General features: G+C 42.6%; 1 long non-coding RNA gene across 1 annotated transcript; it reads left to right on the forward strand.

Annotated features, from left to right (window-relative positions):
- Positions 1-3489: 3489 nt before the first annotated feature.
- Positions 3490-27955, forward strand: LOC144139388 (uncharacterized). The gene is made up of 3 exons (XR_013316176.1): positions 3490-3553; positions 21211-21291; positions 27679-27955. It is a non-coding gene; the product is annotated as an uncharacterized LOC144139388 (long non-coding RNA).

Below are 27955 nucleotides of genomic sequence, written 5' to 3' on the forward strand. Positions count from 1 at the left end.
ATGAGCGTAGGTACTCGTTTGATGCGACTCTTCGTCGCATTCAGCTGAGAGAACAGGAGGATTTCTTTTTAGGGAATATAGCAGATGTCCGCTTGCGTGATGTAATACCAGAGTTTGTTATTTCAGCCTCCGAAATTCACTGTCTATGTGTGGGAGGGTTCTTGCGCAAAGCAGTGGATGCATTTATGATTTTGCAAGTTGCGTTTTCGTGGGAGGCTTTATTTGTTCTACGGAAATGCTTTTCTACGAAGGCATAATTTATTTGTTGTTACCTGTGGTTGAAAAAAAAATGTTATAGAAGGATTGAAACGAATGGCAGTACGTTCACTAATTACTCTTTCTTCGAAGAGCTTCATAAAGGCAAGTTCCTATTAAAAGTCTGGTTACAAAAAAGGACTATATGTGCACCTATTCAGCTAATACTGCCGCTGTAGTAAAAACAAACTCGGAAAAAGTGAGCCCACCTTTCTGAATGGTGGCGAAGCCGTGTCCAACTGGGACAACCTGCAACAAACCTTGAAAAAAGAAAAGGCGTTCAAGGCTGAAGAATTCCCTTTTTGCCAGGGATAATGACGAACCGTGCCCAAAGATATGTCTATGGCGCTTATTCTTCATTTTATGTGAAAAATCAACTTGCAGTTCAAACTTCACAGGGGGATGCTTGTACAGTGCAAGAATATTCCATTGAAAGTGTTGCTTATACAGGAGACGTGTGTAAGGACAAGCCGGAAAACTGAATGGTTGCCTATTCAGGATGCTCTGGTGCCCCTATAGGCGAGATTTGTTCTAGCGAATTGTTTAGTTACTCACTTTACCTTACTGTAGTCTCTAGATATTAAAGCGTGTACTATGCAGATCGTTTTGTTTGCTCACCAACAGGCAATAAAAAAAGTCAGTGGCTTCCCCCACTGTGAAAAAGAGTGACCAGCAAAGCTCTGATGTTCAGATTCAACGTGAGCGACAATATGCTTTGACGGGGTCGTAGTAGTTAAGGAGTCCACGAAGCAATGCATGCTTGTTTGTAATTTGCGATTGAGCATACTTCCTGGGTAATTACCTGAAGAAAAGTTTGAGAACTATTGTTTTATTAGGGTGGACAAACATGCGGCTGCCCGTTTCCCTCCCGTAGAAGTGCATGTATTGACAGCAGACGAGAATTCCACAAAATTTACACCTTCACTGTGAACTATGTCTTTTCGAAAAGTAAATAAAACTTGGCCTATTGTTAGAGCAGTTTTAGCTCGAAGGAGTCGTCTGAGTTTCATAGAAATTATTTTGGAATAGTTGCAATCAAGGAAGAGTTACAGCCACTTTCGATAATAACACTCCCTCAGTAGATGGACGTGCTTTGCTGGCAACACTCAATGTGGGAAAGCCATCTCATAAAGACCAACCTTACAACAATCCCGTAAATGTAGGCTTCGTATCTAAATTCAAATGCATTGCTGGCAAGAAATTATTATACAGGGAAAACATACGACGTTCTATATTCGAATATAAAGACCGTAGCACGTGTTTTTATTTTTGTGAGTTTTTACATAAGGTGAAAATGTGACGCAGTTTTGCAATCTCCGGAGTTTGAATGGTCGCCACAAAGTGGCTCTACGCTCGCTCGCGATTCTTGTATACATCGCTATGTAGCCGGAGACAATCAGCTCGAAACTAGCCACAGAACCACGCTGGGTGACGGACTGGCGGGGAAGCACTTTTTTCACAAGCTATGCTCGCACTGAGACGTCCGCATGCACCATTGGTTGCGTGAACTGGTGAGGAACTAATTAGGTGAGATGGTGTTGATCAAACACATCGCCGACAGTTCGACAGATGACGCTATTTGGAGGATAGGTTCAATCAAAAGGCTCCGCTCCGCTAGATGCTCATCGCCCTTTCCACCATAAATGAAACAACTCGGTACTGAAGGTGACAATAGGCAACATGACCCGGCACCGGTTTGAATTTTTTAGCGAAAGTCCTGGTACGCAGCGCTCGAGGCGGTGATGACGTTTTCTGTAACGTAGGCATTAACTTTGAAGTAGGTAGTTATGAGGCGCCCCACCTCCATGTGGTTCACCAGTACTTCTGTATTTGTAGGGCTGTTTGGCTTGTTTCCTGGTAGTATTGTGGTTTTGAGTCTGCTTGGGGAGTTCGCTTCCTATCCATTTATTGTAATAAAGCTCAGGTAGCACCCCTCGCACTAGATTTCTCTTTGTGAACTTTTCTGTGTTATGAAGCAGATTTCCCCACAGCCCAGTCATTCCAAAGTGACATATAAACATCAAACACCACTATGGTTTAAAAAGGCGTTTGAGACTGCTTTTTTTAAACACTACGCAAAATGGGTTTTGTGGCAGAGGACCATGCCAATTATTCAAAGGTAAAGGTGGTTTAAACCTACTCTATTCAGTATAGTTATATCGCAGTGTGGAGTTAGTGCGGCCGAAGTCTATAATCATAGGTATCAATGCTAGCACATTCAGGCTCGCAAAAAGTTGAAAACGACTCGTTTTCATTCTTCGAATATAGGTAGTCTAAGAAAGATCGCCAGGTTTGGTTCATTACGATGCTCCAGAACAACAAATAAGAGTTACTGACTTTGGGGATTCGGGGAATCATCAGGAGCAGCATGAAATTTGAGTAAAAATTCCCCCGCATTTCCCCGAGGGGGAGAATTTGAAAGTGCGAATGCACGGTTGTCGGCCCGCTTGCGGCGCTTGCGCTCAGCCCCCGCAGCCCACCACCTCGCCGCCTTCTCTTCCATCTCTTCCATCGGGTTTGTAGTATCACGTGTACACCACGCAGTTATCAAGCCGCTATAACGCCGCTGAGTCGCCAACGCACGCCGCTGACGACGTAGTTTGAGTGCGTTAAAGATATAAGGCGCGTTCTGACACCGATATCAGCGTCGCGTCCGTAGCTTATTCGGTAGAGCGTCGGGCTGCGGCCCGCAAAGTCCTCGGATCGAAACCTGGCGCCGGATGCTGTTTCTTTCTTAAATATAGAGGAGCACTGCGGACGCCGCCGCCGGCGGTGGATGGTTTGGGGTCGCTTATAAAGAGCATTCGCTCTTAAAAATTAAATCTGGACAAGGAAGTAGCCCACGGCATCCATTTGCACCGTTGTCTTTTCCTCGATCACATTGTTCACCCAGATCAGATGGCAGGCCTTCTCCTTTGCAGAAACCGCAGTTTAGGTTAAGCTCTTTTCGTGTGTCAGAGCATTTGGAAAATATTCCTTCCCGTGTGGACATGAGACAATATTTTCAAACCCGTTTGAAGGCTCTTTTGCGTACCACATTTCAGAAAAGTCTTGGGTATGACTAGTCTATGGTACTTGCCCCATAAAATACTCAAGACTTGGAAATATGGCTTGCCGTTTTGAGCAATTACACAAAAAGGAATAAAATTTTTGCGAGGTTGAGGTTCTCAAGAAATGTGCGAAATTACAAAGTCTGAGTCTGTTTAAAACTATTGTATCTTTTTTTGATTTCCCAGCGTCGTTTCGGCAGGCGTCAAGTTGCGAGCCATATATACTATACGAGTTTCCAAAACCGACGGTGAGTATTAATTGATGTTACGCAGAGATTTCTTGTATGAATAGCGGGAACATGTTCATTGATGCTGACTCTTTTTCGTTGGAACCAAGCTAACTTGTCAATCAAAATTCTGTATGCAGTGGAGCGTCGTATTTCTGCTGGGTTTTTAAATATAGCATACATAGACGCCATAATAGTAAGACACGTTTTATTTTTATTTATTTCCTCGTCTATGTTAGCGCTACTGAAAACAAAGGTCTAGTATAGTGACCAGGAAAAGTTAAGGTGTTACAACGTCCAATTCACATATTTGTTTTTCAAAAAATAGAAAAGGAGAGCAAAATGTTTTTGCTCTGGATTTCGGATAGCAGTTTCAAATATCTAAAGTGAATTTTGTTTCGCTTTAATTGGAGAAGCCTCTAAGTCGTTCGGGCTGCTGGCGTCTCCTGTCGTCGTCGTCAGCTTCTCATGTAGTTACACTACTGATAAAACAACTGGACGCTCGTTTTCCAACGCCTTGCGCTAAAACGTAATGCCTACTAACAGAAAAGTGTATCATAAATAAAACCGGTTCACAGCAAACTAACATGATTTAAAGAATTGCGAAACACTCTCTTTCTGCGTCAGGAATCGCCAAGCACAAGTAGAAGCCGTCCGTAGAGTGGCTATAATTTTTGTTACACTGAGATAACCACTGCCGTTTAAGACTAGGCCCCATCGGGTAGCGTGGTCGGTCGAAGGAAGAAGAGGCATGCCTATTTGGTGCCGAGAGTTTGTTGATAACCGAGGACGGGCTCCAAAGTAGAGCAGATTCGACGTCATTGCGGTTGCATTGACCGCCACGACTACCCCAACCTGTGATAGATGGGGCACGCAAATTTCTTAAATCTGGTTCAATGCAAGAGAGGGCGCCACCACATCAACAAGCACACGAATGCTCCTCTCAACGGCACGTCTCCAGCGCCCAGTCAGTGTACACCGGGTGGAAAAGAGAGACAACCTTCGCATACACTGATACAGTGCATGCTTTGCCCCTCCGCAGATTTCACGTTAGTTTTGACGGCCTGGGATTTTTAAGGCGTTCTGAAGGGGTTATTGTTTTATTAGGCACATGCGTGATGGGCACACAAACACGACAGTATAAATAGCCGCAATAGGCTTAAAATGCTGAATGTACAAACTGTCCTTTCTGACACTGCTGTACTTCACTGGGGCACAATATTTTTCATAAGCGTGTGAATGACTACGAGGTACATAACGTTCTCACTGAATTTTCTTGGACAGTCAAAAAAGAGAGTTTTTTTTGAAAAACAGGACCAACCGGACAATAACGAGCCCAGTCTCCACCCACCTAATACTTGGACTACATATGTGGATCTATCTCCAGAATTAGATCTCTACTTAAAAAAAGTATTAGGAGAAATATTGACAACCAGTAAGCAATCAAACAAGCGAAAGAACCTAAATAAATCGGGAGAAATTAGCCTAAATAGCTTATCAGCCAGAATCGACATAGTCATAAAGCCATCCGGCAAAGGTGGTAGTGCAGTTGTTTTCCTTATGGGAAAATACAAAGATGAAGCCTATAGGCAGCTTAAGAACCCTGTCCACTACAAGCCCTGAAATAACGATCCGAGCCAGGAATACAGCCTAACAATCCTTCAGATCCTCACAGACCTGCGATCTAGAGAATTATTAAGCACCACTGACCTAAACTTCATGAAACCGAATAATAAGCACGCAGGACGTTTTTACCTATCCCAAAAGCCCACAAAGTCCCCGAAGCATCATTGTTCCCTGCAGAAATTCCTGGCAACAGAATCATCATCACGGTTTCTAAATCATTACCTATCCGACATTCCGGCTCTTCTTTCTGCATTCGTTCAGGACATCTCCCACTTCCTCCGCATAGTAGAATAGGTAAATAAGGTTGGGCGCCTACGCAGTGGAACCCCCTTGCTACTCTTGACGTAGCAGCATTGTATAAAAACATATCTTTCGTCGCAGGAGCCGAAGCCATTTGAAAAACTTTATCAGAGAACCCGCACCAACATGCCCAGAAGTCCACAAAACCTTGTTAAACTAGGTTTAACTCTCAATAATTATAAATTTGACTCGCCTTACTGATTTCAAGTTTTTGGAATCAGCATAGGTACTCCATTCGCGCCGACGTATGCCAATATTTTCATGGTGCATCTGGAAGCCACCCTGTTAAACTCTTTTTCGTATAAACCTCGGGTTTACCTCCCCTGCATAGACGACATCTTTATGCTTTGGGAACACAGTAGAGCGGCTGTAGAAGCATATTATTATAATCTCAATTATGGGCATCCGACTATTAAAGTCGCCTGCCAGCATTCTGAAAAAGAAGTGAATTTCCTGGATACTACCGTTATTCCAGAAAAGGGTAAACCTAAAAAAAGCTTTTTATAAAACCAACAGACAGGCAGCAGTATCTAGGTTGAAGCCATCACCCCAAAACACTGCAAACAAAGTATCTTTGTGGACAAGCTACCACGTATAGGAGAGTATGCAGTGATGACAGGAGCTACGTAAAGATGCTAGACGAACTCAAGTCCATCCTTATGAACAGGAACCACCCCAAAAGCTCGCTCGATGAGGCGTACCAACGTGCATCTAATCTCAAAAGAGATTATGTGCTCAACAAACAGCGACTAAACAAAAGCGCTAGGCCTCCTGCCCTCACAACTAAACTAAATGCCCTCCTTAACGTAAACAATATCCTGAGTAAACACTACCTCATTTTAGCCAGTAACGACCCACTTAAAAAGACATTCCCGTACGCACCAATTGTTATGTCCCGGAGAAATAGGAATGTATAAGATAATTTAGTGCATGCTAAAACAGGGCCTTCATAGCAACTAGTGATACCCAGCTGCTCCCGTTCCTGATTGAAGACTTGCAGGCACCTGCACGTCTTCAGCAAAAAGCACAGCCAGTGAATATGTTCACCAGATTAATTTAATTTTTACGTGCAGTTTTTCCAAACTTGCGTATATTTTAGAATGCTAAAAGTAACACAAACAGTATAAATACTAAACGAGTCAGCCTAAGAGCCTACGTATTAGCGGTCACCGGGTCGATACTCTTAGCAAATCGTCATAGTGGTAGTGCAGCATTTCAACCGACCTTAAGTTGTACATATTTCATTCAAACTTCGAGTCTCCTAAGGAACGAAAATACCGAGAATCCTATTGAATTTACAAATTAAACGAGCCCCTCATTTACTATTCTGATTCGCAACATGCGTTGCGAGGGCCTCTGTTCTGTCAGTCTTGGTGCCATAGGGAGCTTAAGAGGGTTCAACGCTGGTCGACCACTCTCGACATGTCGTAGACACTCGACTCACAGCCCGGGGCTTCGAAAGAAAATGTCCCCTTCACCACGAGTAGTCCGAGTGGCGCTGGCTACCACCCCCAAGAGCACGAAACAAAACTACCTGATATGAATGGCGAGGAAAACAGGGGAAAATAGCCCGCTGGTAGTGTAGTGGTCATCGCACCAGACCGGCATTCTGAAAGTCGTGGATTCGGATCCCACCCGGTGGGCATTGTTTCTCGACTTCGTTACTTCTCTTTCCAAATTGTTTATCTGTTTTAATGACCTATGACATGCTATTCTTTGCTTTGTTTATTTATTCACGTTAGCTTACAGGTTCACGTAGGACCATTGAGTAATGGGAGCCGAGAAAAGCAAAAACACAAAATATAACAGAAGCAAACAGAGTACAAAACATTACAATGTGGTAATATAACATAACTTAAAAAGGAAGGGCATGAAAAAACATAATGTAGTTACTATGATGGTGTCCAATACAAATGTGTAGAATACGACAATTACTCAAACAAATAAATGGTGCCAAAAACCTGAGCCCTAGGTACAAAGTCAGTACAAATATACAGATATGTACAGGTATACAGAGGTACATTTTTATGGTAAGTAATGCCGTTATACTTGGTTGCGGAATAATGTATGGTCAGTGATTGAAACTATTGTGTTAGGAAGATCCTTCCATAATGTTACGGCTGTGGGCAGTGCTGATAAGTTAAATGCTTGAGTGTGGCCGTAAATGCGTTTGAAACTTCACTGGTTGTTTAGTCTATTAGACATGCGCACGGGAGCTTCTAGGGGAAGGGGGGTAGATAAGAGCAGTTCACATATTTGTGAAGTAAGCAAACGATGGCAACAGCGCGACGTGTTGCCAAGGGTTCGAGAGAGTTATGAATCTTTATTTGAGTTGCACTAAAATAACGGCTATATTTCTGAGAGATGAAACGTGCAGCACGGTTTTGAATTACTTCGATCATACAGATTAAGTATTTTTGATAAGGGGACCAAACAGATGGAGCGAACTCAAGTTGAGGACGGACGTATGGTAAATAGGCCAGGTTATGGACATTCCAAGGGCAGTGTTTTAAATTACTACGTAATTATCCCAAGGTTCTGGAGGCTTCGGCACAAACAGTAGTTATATGCAGGGACCAGGAAAGATTGTGAGTTCGACTCACGCCCATATACTTGTATGTGAAGCTTAGGAGACAGGTAAGTTGTTTAGGACCTATTTAAAGGTGGAAGTGTTACGCTTGCGACTGACTGATACAAACTTGCATTTGGACAGGTTAAGGGACATAAGCCAGATTTCACACCAATGGGAAATAGCGTTAAGGTCGTTTTGAAGAGCTATGTGGTCAGCGGCATTAGGGATGGCACGGTGCACAGTACAGTCATCTGCAAATAAATGCGTTCTGGATGATATATTAAGTGGTAAGTCATTATTATAAATCAAAAGTAAAAGGGATCCGGCAACACTACCCTGAGGAACACAGGAAGTTACATGGCAACGAGAGGAGGAAAAATTATTAACTACTGTAAAGTTTTGACGGAGAGCCGGTAAGTTACGTGTCCAAGTTAAAGATAGTGAGTCTAGTTTAAGGGCTGGTAATTTTGATATCAGTCGACAATGGGCTACGCGATCGAAGGCATTAGAGACGTCCAGAAAAATGCAGTCGGTTTGCTGATTTGCGTCCATGTTAAAGTGTCAGGCGGTAGTAAAGTCTTGTAAATGCATGTCACAAGAAAAGTATTTCCAGAATCCATGCTGGTTGGGGAAGAAAAAGTTATTACTTTCTAGGTGACTGAAAACATGCGACGCAAAGATGTGTTCAAGCATCTTACAACAAACGCATGTGAGGGCTATTGGACGATAATTATCTGGTGAGTGCTTGTTTCCGCTTTTAAAAACGGGGACAACTTTAGCAACCTTCCAATCGGCCGGTAGGTTCCCTGACTCTAAGGATTGAATAAACAAATAGCATAATATCTGACTTGAAATTGATTAAGAGTTTTGCAGTATTTTTGAATTGATGTTATCAATACCGGCAGATGTAGAGACCGTTAGGTTAGCAATGAGACGTGAAATGCCATCAACAGTAAGGGTAATGGGTTCCATATAGCGCCAGTCCAGTTCCGGTACAAATGGTACATTGCAGTAGTCTTCAGGCGTAAACACAGAAGAAAAAAGTTATTAAACAAAGCTGCACACTCGCCAGCAGACACTGGTGCTTGGCTATCATCGTGTAAAGTAATGTGATGATAATCCTGCTCAGGTGCAATAGTCCTCGAAAACTCTTTGGGATTGCGCTGAAGAAGAGAGGGCAAGTCGCTAGAGTAGTACGTTTTTGCATCACATATTGCACTGGCGTATGTTTTAAGGAATTCTTTGTATTTTATGAAAGCCTAAAGATTGGAGCCACGTTTTGTTGCCATATACAAGCGCTTTTTTGTGTTTCCAAGTCTATGTAGTGATCGAATAAACCAGAGATTACTCTTGTCGTTTGTAATGGTTATTAATGGAACATAAAGATCGATCAAAGTAGCAAAATAATTCTTGTACAGTACCCAATTTGCTTCCATTGTCCGGTCAGTGAAATAGGGCAGAAGTTTCTCATGAAAAAAAATGTTCTAGATTCGAGTTCCTTTCAGCGTAATTGTCCTTGCTGAAGTCGCGAAATTTTTTTCGTAGCGGTGCTTGCGTAAGCTAGTGGGATGCGAAGTGATAGCTGGAGTAATTTGTGGTCAGGGAAGTCATCCAGGCAAGATTTTGTATCAACCTATTCGGGTGAAGTGGTTAAGATGAGATCGAGTGTATTAGATTCCCGAGTGGGTTCAATAACTACCTGGAACAAATTGAGATTTTATTGAAAAGTTAAGAAAATTAGTTGAGTTTTGACATAATGAAGAAAACTTAAGCCGGTGTATTTGAGGAAAGTTGAAGTCATCGAGAAGATATACATAATCCGAAGGAAAACTGTGGGTTGCCATTTCAAGGCTCTGATGAAGGTTGTCAGCAAATTTTCGATCGGGCGCTGGTGGGCTGTGACAAGCACCAAACAGTATTCTTTTTGTTGCAGTCGTGCAACCTGCCCAGGCCACCTCAAGGGACGACTTTGTAGGAATAGAAAACGAAGACAAAGATTTCTTAATGCCTATCAGCACACCGCCTCGCCGTCGTCCCACACGATCTCGCCGATAGAGGTTATAGTTATTGAAGTCAGGAAAAAATTCACTATTGCGCACATCTGGGTGCAGCCAAGTTTCAGTTAGAACCAAAACATCCGTGTCGTTATCTTCTAATAAACAACAAAGGTATTCGCGTTTTCGCAATAAACTACGTATGTTAGTAAGGTTACCGCCTATCAGCACATCGCCTCGCCGTCGTCCCACACGATCTCGCCGATAGAGGTTGCAGTTATTGAAGTCAGGAAAAAATTCACTATCGCGCACATCTGGGTGCAGCCAAGTTTCAGTTTGAACCAAAACATCCGTGTCATTATCTTCTAATAAACAACAAAGGTATTCGCGTTTTCGCAATAAACTACGTATGTTAGTAAGGGTTACCGAGATGCTTGAAGCTGATGTAGCGGGAAAGGGTTTAGTGCAACCTTGCCGACACTTCTTTCTTAGCTATCTTTGCGATTTCACGACAGAATCGGTTTCACCGAAATAGATATAGGTTGCCTTTCCAATGTGCAGCCTATCGACAGAATGTTTGAACGACTTCTTGAGCGGTCTCGCAAACTCAAGAAGCTTTTTTTCTGGCTTGCCGCGTGCCGATTGAAAAATCTTCCGCGATAGAATATTCCGAATCCTTCAGCTTTGGCGCAGCAAACAAAATTGCCTCTTTGACTTTGAATGTAGTGAGTTTCGCTATTATGGGCCTGATTTTGTTGGCCGAGAACCTGCCGGTGCGATGCATACGCTCAAACTGATCGCTTTTAAAGGAGACATCAAGGTGCGCAGAGCCGAAGTTAATCACTTTTTGTTCAGACGCCGCCCAATGTTCCTTATCGTCGTCCTCTAAGCCAAAGAACAGAATATTCGACAGCCTCAGCCTGTTTTCAGCATCCTCGCACCTGGCCGATAAATTCTGTAATTAATCATCTACGTCACGAATTGGGTTCGCTGATGGAAGCGTTTTAGCAGAGTCGGTGCCACCACGTGACGCAACGGTTGTTTCCAATTTCACGACCCTTGTAGTCAAGCCTTGGATTTCACGGTCAGTAGCTTCCTGTGTTTCTTTTACACCTTTGAACTCACTCAAAATCTTCAGTGTTTTCTTTACTGCCAACCCTTATTTCTGTCTCCTTTTCAATGAGCCCCTCATTTCCTATTATGATTCGCTACACACAGACACACACAAACATATATATATATATGTATGTATATATATATATATATATATATATATATATATATATATATATATATATATATATATATATATATATATTATATATATATATATATATATATATTTATATATATATATATATATATATATATATATATATATATATATACTGAAAGATAGGTCGGCAGTCTACATATCTTTCAGTGTTTCCTCAACGAGCCCCTCATTTCCTTACTATATATATATATATATACATATATACATATATAAATTTTTAAATACACATATATATATATATATATATATATATGTCTTGATGCCTAGGTAGCATAAGAGGGCTGCCTGCCAGTTACCCGCTCATGACAGGCTGTAGACGTTCGAGTCACGCCCCGGGGGATGAAAAGAAGGTCCCCTTCTCCCCGTGTAGCCAGAGTGGCGCTGGCTACCACCCTCAAGCATCAGATACACTTCTAGTAAATGTAAATAGCCAAGAAAGTGAAGGAGGACACATTCGCCCAGATAGCCGAAGCAATAAAGAAAAAAATAGCTGAAGTGGTAAGGCATTCGAGATCTAATCGAACGGCGTGGGTTCGGTCCCCACTCTGGGCGCTTGTTTTTCTTTCTTTCTTTCTTTCGTATAGTTAAAAAAATGTTAATTTCATTAACCGTGGTAAAAAAGGATCCTGACCACACCCCTATGCCTCTTTTGGCGTTGTAGACTGCCAACATGTCTTTCTATATCTATATATAAAAATAAATATATATATAAGTGTATATATATATATATATGTATAAATATGTATATATATATATATTTATATATATATATGTATAAATATATATACGGTCGAACAAAAGAAGTTTCCAATGGTCCAGAAAAATATCAAAAAGTAGAGTCCGACGCAAGTCTCAAAAAACAAAAACAAACATGTTTACTAACGTTTCGACTGGTGGTCCAGTCTTCATCGGAGTAACATTTACAGTACACTGCAGAACGCTTTTATAGGTGCGTGTGGAGAGAGGAGGAAGTTGCGCTACAGTGCGCCCTCTTTGAAAGAAATCGTACGTCATCATTCAGCAAAACAAGAAAAAACGCAAGACATACACATGAGAGGGAATGCACTGCCCTCCCTCTTTTTTGGGAGAAAAGGTGCGCTACAATGCGCCCTGTTTAGAAGTAGTTATTGGCAAGTGGTACAACAAAGAGAAACGAAAAATGCAAAGGGGCGTCTAGGAAGGAGGTAAATTGGCGCCTCTCCTCATAGGAATTAACAGAAGAAGCGGGGGCGGGGAAGAGAAAGGAGTAAAGGCGGCAGAACGAGATAAGGAAGTGGGGAACGCGCGTCAGCACGTCATCGCTTTTCGTCTTAGGAATGTGTCAACAGAAGAAGCGGGGTGAAAGCGGCAGAACCAGATAAGGAACTGGGGAGCACGCGTCAGCGCGCCTACGCTTTTCGTCTTAGGAATGTGTCACGTGAAGCCGGCGCTATGTGGCTAAGCCGTCGCTAAGAGGCTAATTGAGTGAACCTGGAGGGATAAAGCCGGCGCTGGTATGCCTAAAAAGAGGATTGGTCACGCAAGAAGCGAACGGAAGAAAGGCGAGTAATTATTGTGGCAAACATGTCAACGCGCCCACGCCTTCGTTCAGCCCAGAGGATGCGGTTTTGAACTTAAATATGAGATATGATTCGCGAACTTCGCGTGCGTGGTTGCTGTTGAAATTGGATTCAATTATTGTTACCTTCAAATTATTAAGTGAATGACCCGGGATTCCGACGTGACGGGACAAAGGAAGGTTAGGAAGAGACTTGGCGTGTGCCCTATGATTGTTGAACCTTAATCTAAAAGCGTTCGCCGTCTGGCCAATATATTGCAGGTGGCAGGTATTGCACTCGAGCAGGTAAACTACGTTGGCGCTGTCACAGTTAAAATTTCCCTTCAGTTTTACAGAGAAGTGCGAGGCGGTGCTAGAGGCGGTTTTTGTTTTCGTCATGTGGGGGCATACCTGACAACGAGGCTTGTTGCAGGGCCCCCAACCGGTCACTGGTGAATGGCTGAGCCTCGAAGATGTCAGAATGTCGCGCAGGTTTTTGTTTCGCCTATAGACAACACGTGGTGGTTCGGAAAATATAGATGCTAGTCGAGGACTTTGATTTAATATGTTGTGATGCTTTCGAAGTATGCCAGAAACATTCGTCACAGATGCGGAGTGAGTGAGAACTAGGTTACTTGAAGGGCGTCGGTCGGCTGGCTTCCTGGAGTTAAGGAGTTCATTGCGGCTCAGCGCTCCTGCTCGGCGAATGGAATCGTCAATTAATTGGAGCGGGTACTTTTGTTTGAGCAGATCGTTTTTTAGTCCCTCACAGTTGGAAAGAAAATCTGTTTCCTTGGAGCATATCCGGCGTAAGCGGTGCGCTTGACTGTAGGGTATGCCCGTTTTCAGTGCTTAATGTGACTACTTTGAAAATGCAAATATTGATGGGAGTCCGTCGGTTTTCGGTAAAGGGTGGTCTCTAATTTGTTCTGCGAGACAGATACCGTCACGTCGAGGAAGTTGATGCTGGTAGCGGAAAACTGGTGTGAGAAAGAAATGTTAGGGTGTACCGCGTTAAACTCGGCTATAAATATTAGGAGATTGGATTCTCCGTGTGGCCAAATCAGAAAGACATCATCGATGAAGCGCTTGTAAAAAAATGGCTTCAAGTCGACGCTTGCAAGAAACTCCTCCTCGAGGACTGCCATGAAAATATTTGCATAATTTGGCCCTATCCTTGTGCCCATGGATGTACCACTGACTTGAACATAGTGTTTGCCATTGAACTCGAAATTGTTTAGCTCAAGAATCAATCTCAGTAATAAGGTCAATGTGGAATTCTCGACGGGCTTAGGCTCCCGTGATTCACTGTAAGCGTGGATCACCGCTTGTATTCCATCAGAGTGGGGAATATTGGTATATAGTGACGTGACGTCCATGGTGACAAGCAGACAGCCACTGGGAATCTCAAGGTCTAATATTTCAGAGAGAAAGTGGTTGGTATCTCGTATGTATGAAGGAAAGTTAGGGGGAATTTTGTTGATTAAGTTGTCGACATAGAGGGAAATATTTTCGGTAACCGTGCCTATGCCAGATACGATTGGGCGAAAAGGGACATGTTCCTTGTGAATTTTGGGCAAAAGGTAGAACCTGCCTGCTATTGGGCTGAGCGGTATCAGAGAACGTACCGTCGTTTTGTCTATTTCTTTGGCCTCCAGTAGTGCTTCGAGGTTTTCCTTGACAATTTCTTTATATTCAAAAGTTGGATCAGATTGAAGAATTTTGTAAAAGGATGTGTCGGATAATTGTCGGTCTGCTTCTTTGATGTAATCATCTCGATTCATTATCACTATTGCTCCACCTTTATCAGCGGGCTTGATTACAATTTCGTGGCGACATGCCAACTTCTCAAGTGATTCTTTCTCTTTAATTGAAAGGTTGGGTCTAAAAGGCGTCTGCTTTTTATAGTCTTCAAGCACGTCATGTTGTACTGCTCTAATATATAGATCTAGACATTTATCGCGCTGAGTCGGTGTCGTCCAGTGCTTGGGGCTGGGTAAAGAGCCGGCATTGTCCGTGTTAGGGCGCCCATGAAAGAATTCACGCAATCTCATGTTGCGAGCGAAATTGTCTAAATCTTTAAGAAGCTGGAATTCGCTGAAACCTCGCGTTGCTGGACAAAAACTTAGGCCTTTGGATAGTGTGCGAACTTCTATCTCTGTCAGCACAACACTGGACAAGTTCACTAAATTACTGGTGGGGAAGTCACTCTTCTCGGTCATTTTAGAGAATGATGGCATAGGAGGGGGTAATTCAAATTGCTTCGGAGGAGGGACCATGTCGCGAGACATTTTTTTAGACTTCATCGTGGCTATTGAAGACTTTTTCTTGAGTTCAAAGACAGCTAGAGAATCAGATTCATGTTTGGTGAGAAGAGGCACCAAAGTCGATTCTTGCTCATGCACAGATTTAACTTCCGATTTGTAGTGATCTAAAACAATACTGGTTAATTCTAGAGATGCAGAAGTTAGGATATTTTTCCATCTAGCTTGGTTATGAGGGGACAATTCAGACGTAGCGGGTTCTAATTTCAACATGAGACCTTTCGGAACAGCAGATTCATTCAAACAGTGGGTGAGTGAGGTGACGTGCAATTCAAAGCGAATGCGTTTTTCTGCCAATTTTCTAGCATTTTGGAAGTTCCTAGACACGGTTAAAGGAGCAGATTTACCAGTGTCTAAGGTGGGAAGTCAATTTTGGCGGTTGCTTGTTGAGGGCTCAGCATCGCTGCTCCGAAGGTTGTAGCGGCGGGGGCTTGGCTGGGGTCTGTGCGGAGCCGACGGCTGGGGTAGACGGCCCACTGCTGGAGCCGATGGCGTGTGTCTCTGTGGAACCGATGGCATCCTATTATGTCGGGGGGAGTCCTGGGTTGTCTGGCTCCGTGGATCAGCTGAAGCGAAGCTGCACCACGTAGTATCATCGCTGGGTCTTCGAAAACACAGCTGCTGGATATGACTGGCCATGATGGCGACTCCCTCAAAACTGACGTGAAGTCCGTCGGCAGCTAGTACCCGTGCCGCCGGGAGCCACTCCAAGCCATGGTCCAGGTAGAATGTAGTCCGGGAACGGTGGCAGAAGTTACGGAGCAGTTGATTGAAGCGGCAAGCTTCCTGATTGCAGCGGGTCACCAGGGAACGGTTTCGGCCGCCACGACGGCGATCAATGCTCCTAGGGAGAATTAGGCTGGCGTACACGCGCGACACTTGGATATATATATATATAGATATATATATATATATATTTGTATATATATATATATATATACTTATATATATATACACACACATATATATATATATATATGTGTGTGTATATATATATATTTACCTAAAGGGTCGGATACACAAACAGAGCAACAACAACGAACGTTTACTAATGTAGCGACAATGGTACTTGCCTTCATCAGAGTACAGTTACGTGATTTTGGTGTCAGCAAAATCAGGTAACTGTACTCTGATAAAGGCAAGTCCCGTTGCCGCTACATAAGTAAACCTTCGCTGTTATTGTTCTTGACGTGTATCCGACCCTTTACTTATACTAGTTTTGCGGGCTTTGTGAGTTTTATTGTTCCATTGAATTATGTATATATATATATATATATATATATATATATATATATATATGTGTGTGTGTGTGTGTGTGTGTGTGTGTGTGTGTGTGTGTGTGTGTGTGTGTGTGTGTGTGTGAAAAACAGGGGAACACACGTCGAAAAACGAATGGTTTTCAACGTTTCGGCCCGAGGACCGGCCTTCATCAGACAGGCCTTCGTATTGATTCTGACGAAGGCTGGTCCTCCGACCGAAACGTTAAAAACCATTCCTTTTTCGACGTGTGTCCCCCTGTTTTTGAAAAGTTTGACCGGTGTCCAAGAAACTGTTTCTTGCAACCTATATATATATATAGCGATTCAGAATAGGAAATGAGGGGCTCGTTGAAAATAAAACAGAAATAAGAGAAATAAGAGTTGACTGTCAAGAAAACTTCGGAAAGCAAAGGGGAGGGTGTGGTAGGTCATTGAAATATATGAAGAAATAAAAAAGAAAGAAAGTGGAGAAAAAGTTTCCACCAGATGGGATCCGAACCCACGACTTCCAGAATACCGGTCTGGTGCGATAACCACTACGCTACCAGCGAGCCAATTTTCCCCGCCACTTTCTGGGGTATTTATGTTAAGGTATTTTTGTTTCCTGTGCTTGGGGGTGGTAACCAGCGCCACTCGGACTACTCGGGGTGAAGGGGACCTTCTTTTTGACCCCCGGGCCGTGACTCGAGTGTCTACGACATGTCAAGAGTGGTCGTTGCCGTTGAACCCTGTTAAGCTTCCCATGGCACCAAGACTGCCAGAACAGACACCCTCGGTATGCATGTAGCGAATCAGAATAGGAAATGAGGCGCTCGTTGAAAATAACAGAGAAATAAGAGCAGGCAGTCAAAAAACCACGGAAAGCAAAGACGACGATGTGGTAGGTCATTAAAATAGATAAAGAATTTGGAAAGAAAGAAAGTCGAGAAAAAATGCCCGCCAGGTGGGATCCCAACCCACGACCTCCGGAATACCGGTCTGGTGCGAAAACCATTACGCTACCGGCGGGGCGATTTTCCCCTCCACTTTCTGGGGTATTTATGTTAATGTATTTTTGTTTCCTATGCTTGGGGGAGGTAACCATCGCCACCCGGACTACTCGGGGTGAAGGGGACCTTCTTTTTAACTCCCGGACCGTGACTCGAGTGTCTACGAGATGTTAAGAGTGGTCGACCAGCGTGTTGAACCCTCTTACGCTTTCTTTGGCACCAAGACTGCCAGAACAGAGGCTCTCGCTACGCATATAGCGAATCAGAATAGGAAATGAGGGGCTCGTTGAAAATAAGAGAGAAATAGGAGTTGACACTCAACAAACCTCGTAAAGCAAAGGGGAGGATGTGGTATTTCATTGAAATAGACAAAGAATTTGGAAAGAAAGAAAGAAAGTAGAGAAAAAATGCCCGTTAGGTGGGATCCGAACGAACGATCTCCAGAATACCGACCTGGTGCGATAACCACTGCGCTATCGGCGGGGCGACTCTCCCCTCCACTTTCTGGGGTATTTACGTTAAGGTATTTTTGTTTCCTGTGCTTGGCTTGGTAACCAGCACCACTCGGACTACTCAGGGTGAAGGAACCTTCTTTTTAACCCTCGGGCCGTGACTCAGGTGTCTACGACATGTCAAGAGTTGTGGACAGCGTTGAACCCTCTTAAGCTTCCTATGGCACCAAGACTGCCAGAATACAGGCCCTCGCTATCAATCTATTGAATCAGAATAGGAAATGAGGGGCTCGTTGAAAATAAGACAGAAATAGAAGTTGGCAGTCAAGAAAAACTTGGAAAGCAAAGCGGAGGATGTGGTATTTCATTGAAATAGAGAAAAATTTGGAAAGAAAGAAAACAAGTGCAGAAAAAATGCCAGCCAGATGGCATCCGAACCCACGACCTCCAGAATACCAGTCTTGTGTGATAACCACTACGCTACCAGCGAGGCGATTTTCCTGTCCACTTTCTGGGGTATTTATGTTAAGGTAGTTTTGTTTCCTGTGCTGGGGGGTGGTAGGCAGCGCCACTTGGACTACTCAGGCTGATACAAAAGCATCAGTACCGGCAGTCAAGAACGCCAAGAACAGCAAAAAGTAAAGGTGGTTCGTCAGTTATTGTTCTTGACACCGCCATTGTTCCGAAATACACATAAAAGAAGAAATTAGAGAAAGTGGGACCAAAACTGCAACAACTGCGGGAGAAGAAAACCATCTTTTTATACTGGGGGGCATTACTTGAGCTTCTACAACGTGTCTTCAGTGGTCGACCACAAAGTAAACTTTTCTAAGGAATTATGGCACCAACAGTAGCAGAAACGATACCATCCCTAATGTGGGCCAGCAACACGGGAAATGAAGAGTTCACGAAATGAAGAGGGAAAGAAGAGCGATCAGTCAAGAATACTGGAATCCAGAGTGACACAGGTGCCTCTATGCATGGATTAGGCAATCTCCTTTTTAAAAGTGACAGTTTTTCAAATCGCGGGGTGGCTCTACTGGTTAGTAACAAAAACAATCGTACACCCGTTCTGCAGCAGCAGAAAACTTCTTGCGATGTAAACACAATTGCCTGGCAGTGAACAGATAGTGCGTTTGGCTATACCTGATCACTGTTAGAATTCGTCTCTCGTTACGTTTACTAATACAATTTTAATGATGGAAAGAAATATATTGTAGTCAGCAACGCGAAGATTAGTGTCATGTCAGTCTTTATTGATTTATTGTATGTCTTTTTTGGAGAAAGTTGTAATCAGAGACTTCCGTAAGTTTCAAAGCACAGTTCCGTTCGGAAAATCAGTACCATATATTATTTGTCCTTGTGAAAGTACTAAAAAGTGCTCCTTGGTACAAAACTATCGCATCTTTACCGTACCGTGAACCTTCCGAAAGGTATATTGAAGATTTCCCGCAGCTGGAGTAATTTTCGAACAACCCAGCGAGCGAAAACGTTGTTCACTGCAGTCACTAGTTCTTTTCTCATAAGCGAATGTTCTGCCTCTGGGTGTTCACAAGCAGTTGTCTTACATTCGTCGAATTGTATAAGTGCTGCCGAAGAAACAGGCTCCATAGGGTAACTGTTACCCGGGCACCTCGGCGTTTTTATGTAATACTTGCCGTTATTATCGCAATAAAAGTTTTAAAAAAATTTTGTCGGCGGCGTCACCATCTTGGTGATTGACTTCTGCTTCCACGGCTTCCAGGACTGGGCCAAGCTGTGATTGTGGAGCTGGGTCGAAGTCAAGCGCTGAAATAGTGTCGTCGTGCCTGCGATAAGAATCATGACTAAGGGTGTAGTGGTGGGAAGGCAAGGTAGCTCTCAGTCTCGGCATTGGCTCTCTTTATTGTGGATGCGGCGCATTGCCACGCAAACGGTATATTGGTGCGGGCACACCCACACGACGTGCCCTACCTCCCGCAGGAAAACAGAGAGGTTTTCTCTCAGTGGTGCGCTGGAGGTCGACCTTTCTAGAGCTCGCTTCAGCGACGTGTGCCTCTGTACAGAGAGCCAGGGTTACTGTCTGTTGCGGGGCAACACTGGCCAAAGTGGGCGGAGTGCAGTTGTGGAACTTCCGAAACACGTCTTCATATGAAGATTTTTGCATCTCGATCGGTGCACGCTCATCAGCTTGTACCCGGTTCTCGCACAGCCTACTTCAGTTGGTCCTAAAATATCGGTGACGGAGAGAGTGGATGGTCGCACCTTTATTGCAGCAATTTTTGCAGCTCTTTTGGAACAATCCAGTTAACCGAATCGCGGAGGCTGTTGGCGTTGTGTTCCGATGCTCAGTCTGGTTGTCTCCAGAACAATGGCTTTTTGAGGGCAGCACTGCCGTGACGTTTTTTGAAGCGCCTTCTATATTATGGCCTAGGAAATGAACTCCCCAACAATGCCTTGAGGGTTGTTTATTAATCTCGCAAAAATTGTTAGCTTTACGCCACGCGCTATATGACCACATTTTTCTCGCTGGGTATATACTGATCGGAATGGTTCAAGTTTCAAGTTTATTTTCCAACATTACAGTGTTGGGGGTCCACCAGGCGAAAAAGCGGTCCGTGACCACTTGAAGGGTGCCTGGCAGCCCGTAAACACAGCAGCTGTCTGGCAACGGTAAAAAGCATACACATGCTAATATATACGTGAAATTAACAGGTACATACAGATGCATAAGTGTACATGCAACCACAATACATAAGTGCACATACTCTTGGATAATATTATCATGACATACATTAGGTACCAATAGAACAAAATGCATAGACACAATAAACAGTGGCTCATGTTCTCAGTATATAAAGCGACACTCTCGTTTGAACTTTATGTGTTCGCCTCTTCGCCTCCCAGCGCAAGCTCAGTCATTTCCTTCAAAATGGCGGTTGTGGAGCTTTTGCTGCTCATTCCGACTTTTGAGATTACCTACTTCTTCAAACTGGTCGACCCGGTCATCTGAATCCAAAAACATGTGCAATTAACACATATTTTTGATTCTTTTTAACAAACATTGTGACTTGAAAGGCAGAAAACAACTAGCGCCGCCGCGCAAACCCCAAATATTACTTCATAATTTTCCGTCCCTATAGGCCAATATCAGAAATATTGTTACCTTACGGGCCCGAACTAATAAATACCGCGGCATTGCCAGAGCCTTGGGCTCAGATACTACAATCTTAAGAAATAAAAATCGATTTCCAATAAAAAAAGAGGGAGTAGTAAATGACCGACAGATATTTCGCATATCATTATGGACTGCTTATTTATAAATATTTATACCTCATAGTTTTATTTTATCTGTACCGAACATTTTTAGGTAGGACTGGTGGACAAATGCCTGTATCTAGCGAGTGATGAATGTAATTATATAGGCTACCCCCAAGGCACGCGTTGTTGGGTAAGTTCAAAATGTGACCAGAGTTCTTTTTTTACATGTTAATGAACTTTGTTTTATGTTGACAATACTAGCTTCTCGATTTTCAATCAATGAAAAAAATCTTAACAACTCTCAATCACAGGGTCAAGCCCAAACATTGCGTACAGCTTTTAGTCTGGATCACAAGGCTGCATTCATTTTAGCCCACTTTTGTCATAACAGAAACAAATTGGCGAACGTTTCGTGAACTGCTCCACAAGGGCTACTACGCCCCAACCTTACGCAGAAACGGGTAGTTTACCGACTTGAAGGTACAATACGACATGTGTTGTTCTAACAGTAAAGGGGAACACATCCTGAAACGCTTACATATATCCACTCAAGAGAAGGAAAAGCGAATAGAAGATTTTGGTTAACACAAAATTCCGCTAACAAAAAGAGAAAACCAAGTAATAGCACTGACACTGCATCAAGGCATTAAATTCGCAACCTATCCAAAGCGCTTCCGCAAGAAGTGACAGCCCGACGACAGATGAAACCATAACCACTCAAACAATACTGGTCGCACCTAAATTGCATTACCCTTCGAGAAAGCGGGATACAAAATGTAAAATTGATCACACAAGCTAGCGTTATAATTCCATAAGGCATAGAACCAAGCCCATGAAGGCCACCAACCTCGAAGTTAAATTTTTGCAGTCTTTTGCACGATATTGGTAAAATCTGCAGTTTACTGCAAAATTCAAAGACTTGAAAAAAGCATGTAGCTACGTATATACCAGGATGACGAAGTTTACAACGCTACGGTCCGTCAAACTGTAAGGGCAAACACAATGTAAAACCTGTGGTTTTTCAGGAAATAGTAATTTTTGGCTTAAACCAGCGGAGCCCAAAAACAAGATTATTTTACTGTTGTTTTGGGCAGCAACATTCCCTAGCCGCCCAATAGCTTTTCACCGCAGGCAGCAAAAGAAGCCTATTTATTTTTAAATATCCTTTTTTGAATGAATTCCCCCGCACACATCGCTTTGTTCTCATGTACCTCTTTGGCGTTTAACTTTTATACACTGTTTTACAAACCTGGAAAAATCAAGTCCTTAAGCAAACCTGCAAAATTGTGGCATGTTAGTAATCAACGATTCTAATATTGCCTGTTTACCAGAAAAACGTGCATATCTTTAGCTTGAAAAAAGCAACCAATAAATGGCATTTTTTGGTCGCACGACGAATTGGTGGGCAGTCTTTGGCAGGAAGGCTTGAAAAAATATACTATGAATACAAGTTTATGGCGCAGATGATAAATTAGGCCCCTTGGCAGCACGCCTGTCTTAAAATAAATACTGCCGGTTAGTGCATTACGATGCATACTTTTTTCATGTAGGCCACACTCGTTACTTTCGCTCCCAAAAGTAATAGAAAAGTGATAAAGAGAAACTCACTCATAGGTGTAAACAAGTGATAAATTCAAGCTAATTGGTCTTTTAAGAGCGTTTTGTTTTAGTAAACAGCATGAGGTTTAGTGCAGCCAAATACTAACAAAATTTTGATTTTAAATATCTCCAAAATCAAGTCTTGTGAACAACGGTGCCACTAATGCCAACCAAAAAAAACGTAGACTCTAGTAATGATGAACAATTTAGCATTTCTAGAACTCTGGTCACTGTGTTGGTCTCGTCCCGATGAAGGCATCCAGGCGATTGGTTTAACGAGGTCTTTTTTGTAAAACGCACAGGGTAGCGACCTTTTCTTAAAAATGCTATATCATAAGCCAGGCATTGACAGCGAAGGACAAAGTCTCGGCGGAAAGAATTTCCCTCTAAACTGTTAATATTTTTTGCGGCTGCGGTTGAATGCTGACGTAGGAATGACGTCGCAGTAATAATGACCAACGACCCTTAACCTTCGCCCCCCCCCCAACCCCCAACCACTCTCAACTATCCACTGTCCACTTTATCCACTCCCAAGATTCAGTATCGTCTGGTTGCTGGAAACGTAAGCCACTGCCATGCTGAAGAATATAGCTACGAAAAAGAATAAGTACTTTCAAGCTCTTCTGACCAATAGGCCGGTGATGTTGTGATATAGTCCTTCCTCGCATAATTAAAAATATTTTAACACGGAAAACTCTTTGTTGTGCGCTCCCGCAACAACTTTACCATTTGCGCAGGGATGCGCAAAAGTTATTCAACACTGTTTGTTCGGACCACGGAAGCTGCGCAAGGTCTCTATTTTCGAATGTTCTACATAAAATTCCATTACATGTCTAGGCAGCCCTTGCTTATGCGGTCACGGTGAGTGGTTGCAGTTTTTCGTGCGCCCAAAAATGTCGCGTTATGGAAATTTCAGCAATATTACTTTTGTCGCCGGGTCGTCGTTATATTCCCATCCCTGTAGGGGCGGCGTTCCTGACGCAGTGCTGCTTTTATATAGAGGTTTTGCCATGGTAACCTAGTTTCGGATTCTTTGAAAGGTCTTTAGATTTGTCAAGAGTCTTTGACACCTCCATAGCGAATAATGTTTTTTTTTTAAATTTAACCACGCTGGCTGGGCCGGTTAGGGCAGTTTCTCTTTGGGGTTGCTGATATCTCGTTCGAATGAGCATTTTTTCTATACGGCCTTTGCTGGTATATAAGTGTATGTTCATTGCGGCGAAAGGGTTCTTACACCTAGTTGAAATGTTTAGAGAGTCTGCCGAGTAAATTGGTTACTTATTCTGCGATTTCGCCTAGGTGGATTCGCCGAATAGAGATACGGTGATGGTTTTGCTTGCATTTTGTACTATGGCTTTAACTTTACCACAAGAGCGCATAGCGAGCTGATTTATTTGTCAAATTATCTTAACACTCCCGTGATAACGCGAGCATGGCCGTAAGAAGCTGTGCGGACGGGAAAGTTGGCTAGCTTGTTTTACTATCTTTAGCTCTAACACAAGGTGTCAATCAACACTGCCTCCGCCTCAGCGAAGAATAAATTACGTTAAGATGTGTAAAAAATAGTGGCGTCACGAGGATACATTTTTCTACCAAATTACTCTATAGCGTTATGAAATCAAAATGTGAAATGATTAGACCTTACATGGTAGACATCTTGTCGAAAATTGTAAAATTCGTGCAGCTCCGTCTGAACACGTTCACCATGACGTAAAGCTTATTGAAGCTACGGTGACTATTTGTTTATACTGATGATTTTGGCTGCAACTTTATGAAAGCAGCACTACAGATTTGGTTTACTTCTCAAGCTATCGGAACAGTCACGGGATAACGTGAGTATGGAACTTCATTAAGCAAATCGGTTGGGCAAGGTGGTGCAGTATGATTCAAAAAATAGAGCGCGACTTGGACAATGACGGTAACGAATTCAGAATTTGAAATATATTAAGCTCAATTTTGCGATTTAGTCCCTAGACGGTGCCCTGTTTTTCATATTTGAATAGTTCGCGCAGAAAACGCAACTAATGCAGGAACGCGCCACACTGCAAAAAAAATTGTAGTGGGGATTATGGCAAATCCCGGAATTGGTTGCAAACTTTAAAGTGGTTGTATACCCTATTCTGTTCGTATACAATGAAAAGTGCAAAGGGCGGATTGGGCGTGTCTTAAAGTAGAATAAAATGAAAGCCAACATGTCTCCAGACATTTTAAATTACAGTCAGTCTGGCCCACCTCATGGAGATGGCGAATTACTCGTTTCTGCAGCAATTTTGAAAATTTCAAAATGTAGAAAAAAACACAAGGACAATTTTTTCAACCCTTCATCATCGTATAAGATTGAAATGACCAGTAGTAGCACGTCCGACTGCGTTTAATAAGAAAGTAAAACAAGACACATTGCGTTTGGTTTGGTAATAGTACAAGCTGTAAGCGAGATTTGCAATCTTCCTGATTATTCTTGAATAGTATGCATTTCTTTGTTTCGCCGTTTGTTTTCTAAATTTCAGGACTGCTTCTCTGCTACCAGAAAGCTATATGCTGAGTTCCAGAAGTAAGGTGGTACATATCTCCTTTACTCTCGTCCTCTTTTTGTCATCAGTACCTCCGAAATGTCAGAAATTGAAACACCAAAAAGCAATCTTTGCAGACTTGTTAAAGAATTTAACTGCTAAAGAGTTGGACATTCTTCTTCACCATTTAGACTGAAACTCCCGGTACTTATGAAAGTTTTCAGTTTCCTTGTCCCGTCTCGTCGTCTTTCTTTACCGTCGTTGCCCAAGTCGCGCTCTATTTTTTTTAACGTGAGTATGGCCTGTAGGGGCGACCCTGTCGCGAAAGTTAGGTACGGTGTACTTGCTTTAACACCAGGTATGGCTAAAAGCGTTCATCTCCGCACAAAAGAAAAGGAAACATATATATCTGTAAACATATTGGTACAAGGAGGTTCAAAAGTGGTACGTAGGCACTCTAGCTCTTTGAGGGTCAAATTTTGAGGGTTGTTACAAAGAGAGGTCATTCTTCAGCGTAGTGGAATGTTAAAAATAAGAAAGTTATCAAATACGCTCAACGCACACACTGTATATTCTAAAAATATTGCGCGTTTATTTAGTTAGAGTAAAATGGATTTGTCGTTATTCTTCAGGTCTTTCTAATTCGCGGTCAAAAATACGGGTACGACTGTGTTTCAAGTACCGTGAGACGAATATCCTGTAAATAGAGCGAGGATGGTGTGTTCAATTCAGGGTTTGAAATATATCAAGCTTAATTTTGCGATTTAGTCCTTACAAGATGCCCTGATTTTTTATATTTGAAGAGTTCGCGCCGAAAACGCAACTAAGGCAGTAACCCGCCACACAAAAAAAGAAATTGAGGGGGGGGGGGTTTGCAAATCCCAGAATTGGTTGCGCTCTTTGAAGTGGTTGTATACCCTATTCTGTTCGTATACAATGAAAAGTGCAAAGGGCGAATTGGGCGAGTCTTGAAGTAGAATAAAAAGTTAGCCAACATGTCTCCAGACGTTTTAAATTGCAGTCAATCTCGTCCACCTCAACGAGACGGCGAATTACTCGTTTCATTAGCAACTAATAGAAAATTGCAAAATTGTAATGTAGAAACAAACTTAAGGACAATTTTTTGGGCCTTCATCATCGTCTCAGGTCTAAATGACCAGTGGTAACACGTCCGACTGTGTTTAATGGTGAAGTAAAACAGGACACTTTGCGTTTGGTTTGGTCATATAACAAGAGGGAAGTGAGATTCGCAATCTTCTTCATCATTCTTGTATGGTATGCCTTTCTTTGTTTCGCCCATTGTTTCCTAAATGTCAGGACTGCTGCTCTGCTACCAGAAAGCTATATGCTGACTTCAAGAAGTAAGGTGGTACATATCCCCTTTACTCTGTTCTTTTTGTGTCTTCAGTACCTCCAAAATCGCCAAATTGAAACACCAAAAAGCAATCTTTGCAGACTTGTTAAAGAATTTTACTACTGAAGAGATGGAAATTCTTCTTCACCATTTCAACTGAAGCTCCCAGTACATATGAAACTTTTTCAGTTTCCTTTGGGTGCGCTAAAAACATCCCGCACTTAAAAAATCGAAAATCAATAAAACGATGCCGAAAGCATACAGACTGCACGGCACCATTGGATCCTCCTTTAAAATATCCGCTTAAACAAATTGACTTGAAACATTGACGTCGCCCTACACATATAAAAAGCATTGCCCTAACCCCACTTACTTTGTATGGTTCAAGAAAAACTGAGCATATTCATTTCAAACTGAACAATAACTCCCGCCGTTTCAGAGAAACTGCGCTGAGATTTTTCGGTCTGCAAACCTGAAAGCGCATTTTAAAGCATTCACGCGGTATGCGTGTTCAGATAATTACAAAGAAAACTTTGTTTGAATAAAAGAAAATCTAACGTGAAACAACTGCGTGGTCGCATTTCTATAAACTTGATAATCAACATATGATGCAATATTTCATGTTTTTCCAAAATATCTTTTGGACGTTATGCTACAATTTCTTTTAAAAACTAAAAAAAAACACGGTATTCCGCAATGTTAACAAAGAGGCAAAGAAAAGTGCTCGTGTGACACAACATAAACAACGACCTGTAAAGGAAAGTTTGACATCCACCTAAATGCAGCCATACGGCTACAAAGGAAAGCTAAACAGCTTTCTCGGTAGCCGTATGGCTGTAGCCGTATGGCTGCATTTAGGTGGATGTCAAACTTTCCTTTACAGAAACTTACTCCACCTTGGGGATTTCCCCTAAATCTGGTCGATAAACAACGACCGTGTGCTTGTCGGGCATAAACCATGTCAAACTGTTTGTGTTGATACGTGATGGGAACATGCGTGTTTCCTATTTTTGCAGTTGAAATTTATTCAACCAGAAATGCGCCCTCATCGCGACTAACTGCAATAATATGCGCTGAAAAAGCTCAATTGCTTCTTTTCTTTATTCTTTTTCAGCTCGAAGATCTTAGAACAAACGGCACGTGTTGCGATTACGTTTGTAAAATCGCATGTACATAAGACAAGCACCACATCCGGTAAAGAAAAGTTTAATAGCAACAAAAATGTCTCTTTACGCAACAGAACATTTGTAGTAACAGTCCTACAATTTCTTGCCAAATGACGGACCATACTGTCGGGGAAAATTATACATGACTTACGCAGTCCCTCGTTTAAATGACTAAAAAGCGAAACTGTTACAACTGGAATACGTAGAAATGAAACGCCTACAAGA

The sequence above is a fragment of the Haemaphysalis longicornis genome, unplaced genomic scaffold, assembly GCF_048455015.1.
Source record: "Haemaphysalis longicornis isolate Haplotype H1 unplaced genomic scaffold, Haemaphysalis longicornis Haplotype H1 scaffold_5, whole genome shotgun sequence".
NCBI lineage: Eukaryota > Metazoa > Arthropoda > Arachnida > Ixodida > Ixodidae > Haemaphysalis > Haemaphysalis longicornis.